The following is a 7591-nucleotide window of genomic DNA, read 5'->3' on the forward strand; positions in this document are numbered from 1 at the left end:
AGATGGAGCTCTGCTGACACCTTCTTCTTCTCCATCACAATTCAATGACGCTGTTCTTTGCTTCTTGGTGGTCTCATGTTGTATATTATGCTGTAAAGAACTTTGTAACTGTGGTGAAGAAAATAAAGTTGACCTCCTGACCTGCCTCTCTTCTCATTCCTATCTTCTACGTGTGGACATGAATGATGACACGTCTCGTTTACATACAGACAGGTGAGGAAGTAAAGCAAGACCCTGAACGCCTGAGCTGAGAACAGATTGGTCCTCACAGGTGAACTGCAGCTGCAGTGAAGGAGACACTGAACAGGTGAGCAGAGTGAAACAGAAACCAGATCCAGTCACACTCCATTTGTTTCTCATGTGGAACCCAAAACCAAGTTCTGTGAAATATCTGGGCAGAACTTCCACAGTGTCATGTTTGTAAGCAGCGTACAGAAGGCTGTCCTGATCGTTTCACTGCTCGTTGGTTATTTGTGCATCTTGTGTCTGGTTCAGATCAGCTCCTGATGGTGTGGCTGCTACCTCGGAGGCTTTCAGAGGTTTTTAATTTCAGGGGGACGTCCGTTAAATAAAGGCAAATAAATAAAAACAAAACCACAGACAGATATGAGATGGTGGACCTCCAGAGGTCTGGCAGGTTGTTGTCTCTTGTCTGTCCATGAGTCCACATCAGCATGTAGTCAAAGCATCACCACACTGGAAATCCTTCACCCATGTTTCCTGTTAGGTTACCATGACGACACAGTCTGCTGAGGCTCTAGCATCAGTAGAACCTGATGTGGTAAAGTTGGACCAGACAAAGTTTTTAGATGTTTAGGCTAAATGTTGATGTGAATCATTGGTAGGAACCAGAACCTGGAGTTCACAGGTTCTGGATGTCGTCACTGTAAAGTCAGCTGGTTCTAATGCAGGTTCTGTCCATCCCAGTGTTCTGACTGAGCTCCACGTTCTCACAGTGGTTCCTGCTGAGGCTCCACAGAGCTCCTGGAAACTCTCCAGTCTGTGTTCTGACCAGGTGTCATGTCTGGTGGACTTTTATTTCTGGAGATATTGAACCTTCACAGCTTTATCTCAGACTTACAAACATGACACTGTGGAAGTTCTGCCCAGATATTTCACACAGCTTGGTTTTGGGTTCCACATGAGAAACAAATGGAGTGTGACTGGATCTGGTTTCTGTTTCACTCTGCTCACCTGTTCAGTGTCTCCTTCACTGCAGCTGCAGTTCACCTGTGAGGACCAATCTGTTCTCAGCTCAGGCGTTCAGGGTCTTGCTTTACTTCCTCACCTGTCTGTATGTAAACAAGACGTGTCATCATTCATGTCCACACGTAGAAGATAGAAATGAGAAGAGAAGCAGGTCAGGAGGTCAACTTTATTTTCTTCACCACAGTTACAAAGTTCTTTACAGCATAATATACAACATGAGACCACCAAGAAGCAAAGAACAGCGTCATTGAATTATGATGGAGAAGAAGAAGGTGTCAGCAGAGCTCCATCTGTCTGCTCTGCGCTGAATGTCGGAGGCCACCTGAACGCAGCACGGCCTCACCTGCCTCACCAGGTGAGCTGAATGAGTGTGATGAGCTGCTGGAGGTGCAGCTCTGGTTTAAAAGCAGAGCAGCTGCAGCTCCAGACCACAGCTTCTGTCTGCAGCAGCCTCCTCACTGCTGATCAACCTGCTGGAGCTGACCTCTGTGGCCTTGGCTTCTTCTCACGACTCGACATGCTGCTGGAATCTGTTCTCAGGTGAGCTGCGCCGCTTCACGCTTCAGCTCGGCTTCCATGTGCTCGTACTTACCGGCTGCTCTCTGCTCTCCACAGGGTTTCCTGGATCTGCCTCCTGCTCCTGGGCTCTGGAGCTGGCTACCCTTTCATAATTAAAGGTGAGTCTGTGGGCATGTGTTCACCTGCAGCAGCTTCAGATGATGCTCAGTGTGTGTGAAGGCGGCTGCAGCAGCTCCACCTGGATTCCTGCTGAGCTGCTGATGCTACATGAGTCTGGCAGCAGTCCAGAGTCCTGGTTTGGCTCTGGTTCTCCTGCAGGACTGAGCTCAGTGTTTCAGCTCTGAGAGGTTTAATCTGCTGCTGGTTCTGTCTTATTGACCCAAACCCAACATGGTTCTGTTCATAATGTGACTTCAACTGGAGCTGCAGCAGCTCTCACGAGTTTGCTTTGTGTCTGGGTTCAGGTCAAACAGGTTCTGGAGGAGGCTCTGGAGGATCTGGTGGCTCTGGAGGAGGATCTGGATCTAGTGGCTCTGGAGGAGGTTCTTCTGGAGGATCTGGATCTGGTGTCTTTGGAGGATCTGGTGTCTTTGGAGGATCTGGTGGCTTTGGAGGATCTGGTGGCTTTGGAGGTGTTGGCGGCAGCGCTGGTTTCTACAGTGGTTCTTATCCCTTCGGTAGTGCAGAATACGCTCCTTGGCTTGGGTTTCCAAAGGGGTTCTACTACTCTCTGAGGGACTTGAGCCCAAACCCATATTTCCGGCTCCCAGACCCCTCAGCCTGGCTCCCTGATGGAGTTCCGGTGGGCTCCCTTCCCGCCCCTGTCCGGGGTCCTACGTCTTACCTGGTCCAGTCCAGCAACGGCTACCAGCGAGCCAGAGAAGTCCTCTCCCACTCCAAATACGACCCGGATGACTTCGGCCCGTTCTACCCGCCGGTGGACCCAGCAGTTCCAACAATAGGACCCGTAGGGAAGAAGGTCTAAGGAGGTGAGAAGCAGCTGCAACATGACGTGTAGAAGAACCTGCTGGTTCAGTGACTGACGTGTTTGTTTGTCTCTGCAGGTGAAGCTGATCAGCAGAACCTCCAAGAACCAACAACTTACATTGAATAAACTTTAAACCATGACTCTGAATTCTGTGTCTGACTCTAACTGCCGTGAAGGCTTTGAGGTTGAACTGTAACTCTTTACATGTTTTACTCTAGTAATGCAGCTGAAGTTTTCCAAGAGAGCTTCTTCTGTTGTGGTTCAAAACTTCAGGGGACTCGAAGGTCTTCCTGCATCTCAACAGTTTAGAGGGGAACTGGAGGATCGTCTGGAAAGAACTCTTGTTTTGGCCCAAATGCAGTTGACTCTTGAGCACCTTTTGTAGTATACTTAACCCCACTGACCTGGTTAGCCTGATTCTGCAGCTTGACTACATCCAGAACCCCCCCCACCTCCTTTGGCTGGGGTTCTGTTCATTGCTGAAGGTATCTCTCACACTGGACCTTTCTCTAGTTGCTCTTCAAGAGAGCAGCAGTTGCATGACCCCAACTAGTTCTAGCACATGAGCACTTTAATCTGCTCTTTAAAAGGGGAAAATCTTTAAGGTGGTACCAAGGTTTCCCCAAAGTTCCTGGAAACTTGTGACATGTAATTCTGGAGAAGATTGACCCAAATGTTCCAGAAACCATCTCAGGATGGTGTAAAGTCAACACTGGGTAAATCAAGTTCAAGCCAATCATGAGAACTTGCTTTCACTCCAGCATCTTGTGCCCATGGTAAAGGAGAACCAGAACTAATGCAAACAGCTTTGCTCACGACACCTGAAATTTACTTCCATGTGTGGGTTGATGGTTAAAACTGAGCAAAGTGAAGTTCAACAGGACAGAGCAACACTTCCAACATGAAGGGGAACCTAACTGTACTCAACATGAGTTTATTTCCTTTTGTTAGCACAACCTGGTGGTAGTAGCAGCACTAAAAAGGAAGTGTGCTACAAACAGGAAGTTCTTTGGTCATGTGATCTGAAAATGGCAGAGCTTCATCCATAAGTCACCAGGTACCTACAGTTACGTCATCCTGTTTCTACCTGGGTTGAGTTCAGTAGCTTTGGTTAGTTGTTACAGACGGATGCTTCAGTTCAGTGTAAATGTTTACGGCTGTATTTCTGTCTTATGTTAACTTCAAGCATTTGTTCACATGAGTTTATCTTTTCTCCACTAATGTACTACAGATATTATGGAGCTCTCTGACATGTTTAGTGCTTGTTTGCAGTTTTACGAGGAGTTAAATATTCTCCTGATTGAATTCTGCCAAACACAACAACCTGCCTGTTCCTTGGAGGATGCAGCGCTGGAGAACGTGAAGGCTGAAGATACGGTGCAACAGCTTTCAGTGAGGACAACATACTGACTAACCTTTAGGAAGTGTGTCTTCTCACTGTCTCGTTTTTCTCCTTAGACGCCTTCTTTCTTTCAGCACTCCACGACTGCTCAGGAACGTCTACAGCAGTACCATCGAGAGCATCCTCTGTTCGGGCTGCACCATGTGGTCCACTGGCTGCACAGCAAAACACAGACCAGATTTGTCCCGGGTGGTGAAGGTGGCCCAGAAGATTGAGGGAGCCGAGCTCCTGGACTTGGACTTTGGCAGAGAAGAGCATGGGCCATCTGCATGGACATCAGCCACCAGGACACTTCCTGTTTGTGCCGCCGCCGTCAGGGAGGAGGTACCGAGCCATCAGAACTCGGACTAGCGGGCTCAGGAACAGCTTTTCCCAGAGCTGTAGCCTCTGTTGTTGTTTTTGAAAGTGCCAGTTGTTGTAGAAATGCAAAGACAATAAATATCCTTGAACCTTTCCACAGCTGAACTTTAACACCAGTGAAGCCCCTAAAACAAACCAGCCGAGACCAGAGAACGTAAGAACTCTCATAAAGTAACGTTTGAGTGCAACAAACCGTAAAAGAAGAAGCACAGGATATACACCGTTTTACAGTTGACTACAATGGAATAAATAAATGAGAGACAAGCTTGTTTTCTATCTGCAAATACTTTGAGGAGGTCCTCAGGTTTCTTTGGGATCCCATCACAGGACAACACAGGATCTCTGGAGTGTCTGTGGTCAACGCTGGCTTTCAGTCCTGAGCATCCATCATGACTCATTCAGTCCCACCTGCTGACAGAGACAGGTGAGAGTTTCATTTAAAGACAGACACATGAGCATTGTTCACACACAACAAGCATCTTCTGGACACAAACGTCTTTAGTAGACACACAGAGGGAAACACTCCGTAGCAAACCCTTTGTTTTCTATAGATCTGCTCTTTTTGTATGTTTCCAAATCAAAGGACAGTTCTAGGAGGTACCATGAATGTTCTGCCATCGTCAGTAACTGTTTCTCCTTCATTCCTCACTCTCTTGGGCAGAATCTGGAGAGTGCTGGTGAGTCCAGGTTCCTTCAGTGTCTTCTGTTTAGCATCGATGGTCTTCTTCCACATCAGAAACACTCTGAGACAGACGTGATGAACATACAGACCCGCTGTGGTTCTAAGTGCATCTTTACGGGCATTAATGTGACATTTGAAGGCTGAAAACTTACAACATGCTGTTTTTGTCTCCAAGGAAATCTTACTTGAATGACACGTACCAGGGATAGACTGATCATCGGTGCAGATATTTGGCATTGTTCTGGTAACTGCTATTGTTGTTCGTATGAACTGATTGTTGCTGAATTAAACACACTATTTCAGGCCTGATGCCTCTCTCTGTCTGTCTGTGGTCTCAGAAAAGTCTCTTTAGCAGAGACACAACCTGCAAGAACTAAACAAGAAACACAAGCTGTCGTCACAAACCAGGAAACGCTACGCTAACAGCTAACAGCTAGCAGCTAGCAGCTAACAGCTATCAGCTAGCAGCTAAGTTATGAAGCAGCCACAGGTTACAATGGAAGAGCTTCTGGAAAACAATAACTAGACAGAGTTCCCTCAGTAGAAGAAGGTAGCTGCTCCTGCCGGCCATGACTGACCCCAGTGAACCTTTATCACGTCCAACTGACCACAGAACAGGTGTCTTCATTCTCTGATCGTGGTTGGCTGGTTGTCCGAGGTGAAATGGGCTCTATCCATGTANCTAGAACCAACACCTAGAACCAACACCTAGAACCAACACCTAGAATCAACACCTAGAACCAACACCTAGAACCAACACCAAGAACCAACATCCAGAACCAACATCTAGAACCAACATTTAGAACCAACACATAGAACCAACATCTAGAACCAACGTCTAGGACCAACGCCTAGAACCAGCATCTAGAACCAACACCTAGAACGAACATCTAGAATCAACATCTTGGACCAACACCTAGAACCAACATCTAGAACCTGTGAACTCCAGGTTCTGGTTCCCACCAATGATCCACATCAACATTTAGTCTAAACATGTACAACCAGAACCTTGTCTGGTCCAACTTCACCACATCAGGTTCTACTGATGTTAGAGCCTCAACAGGTGGTGAGATGTGACCAGAGACTGGGTTCTAGTAGAACCATGGATCCATCCAGAGACTGGGTTCTAGTAGAACCATGGATCCATCCATAGATAGACACTGACAGGAACTTTCTGGTTCCCAAACCTTTTTCCATTTTCAAGGCCCAGTGATTTAAAATGTGTCCTCTGTTGGATCCATTCTGTCGCCACATTTCTGGGCTGTTTCTGGAGACAGTAAAGACTGAAGATGCCTAAAACACGAAAAAACAAGAATTCACAGACCTGAAAAGATCAGAAATTCCCTCAAATTCAGCCAAAATGTTTCACAGACTCAGTTTTGGGTTCCAGATAATAAAGACATGAAGCCGGCGGCGCCTGGATGGACCCCAGTCTGTCAGGACCCCGTGTGAATCTGCACTCTGAGAGCCTCCTCATCGCTGCTGCTCGCCGTTTGAAGCTTTTGTTGGGGAACGCGGCTGCAGCAGCGTCCTGGTCGTGACGGAGGTTAAAGGTGGGAGAACAAACGGCAGCAGCCCTCAGAGCTGCTTCGGACTCACTTTGATGTGAGCAGAAGAAGGCGGCGATTGTCCTCGAGCCTCCCTTCATTCGCTCTGCAGCCACTTCAGCTCCTCGAGTCGACATGAACACCGTCTGGAGAGGACGATCCACAGCAGCACCAGACCCAGGTTTATGATTACAGACTGTCAAAAATAAAAAACAAAAAGCATTCCACAACAACAAAGTGAAAATCTGGCAGCAAAACCTGTCACACCGGTGACACCAGCAGCAGCAGCAGCAGCTCGTTGTGGCAGGTGAGTAACGTATAAATCCATTCTGACAGAGCTTCAGTATAACTGATCCACAAAATACCAGTTTAAAAGAGTTATTTATCACTTTTTAACTCATTCATATCTGTCAAATACTCATTTTTGCTGAATTAAATACAATTAAATTATCGTTTTGCCCTTTTTTTGTTCTTATGGTGAACATGTATAATATTTAAACTACATTTTATCTGTAATTTAACAAAACAGGCAAAATCTGTAAAAACAAAACAAAAACTGTAAAGTTTAAAAAAAGAAATCCTCTGTTTTGCTCACATTTTGATGTTGCTCTTGACAGAAGACATGTTTGACAATCTAGAGTCATGTTTTTTAATTCATCTTGAACAGCTCTGAGGTCATTTTAGACCATTTTCAGTCAGATGAGAGTTTTGAGTCATTTGGTCTAAGTTACTGATCCTTCCCTTTGGACAGGTTTTTACCAGTTCAGACATATTTGACTCATGTTAAACATTTCCGTGTGGTTTGACCATTCTGAGCCATTCCAGACGGGGTTTTGTGATGTTGTACAATATTTTTAGCATTAAGTTTAGCTCACATCTGGATG

The 7591-nt window shown here is 46.3% G+C and overlaps 2 long non-coding RNA genes across 2 annotated transcripts; both read left to right on the forward strand.

Moving 5' to 3' along the window:
* The first annotated feature begins 1656 nt into the window (after positions 1 to 1656).
* LOC103365042 (uncharacterized) lies at positions 1657 to 2253 on the forward strand. Its single transcript, XR_520579.1, has 3 exons — positions 1657 to 1749; positions 1825 to 1886; positions 2193 to 2253. It is a non-coding gene; the product is annotated as an uncharacterized LOC103365042 (long non-coding RNA).
* A 96-nt stretch (positions 2254 to 2349) lies between these two features.
* On the forward strand, positions 2350 to 2863 carry LOC103365043 (uncharacterized). Its single transcript, XR_520580.1, has 2 exons — positions 2350 to 2717; positions 2793 to 2863. It is a non-coding gene; the product is annotated as an uncharacterized LOC103365043 (long non-coding RNA).
* The last annotated feature ends 4728 nt before the right edge of the window (positions 2864 to 7591 follow it).

Source organism: Stegastes partitus, unplaced genomic scaffold, assembly GCF_000690725.1.
Source record: "Stegastes partitus isolate 25-593 unplaced genomic scaffold, Stegastes_partitus-1.0.2 Scaffold805, whole genome shotgun sequence".
Taxonomy (NCBI): Eukaryota; Metazoa; Chordata; class Actinopteri; family Pomacentridae; genus Stegastes; species Stegastes partitus.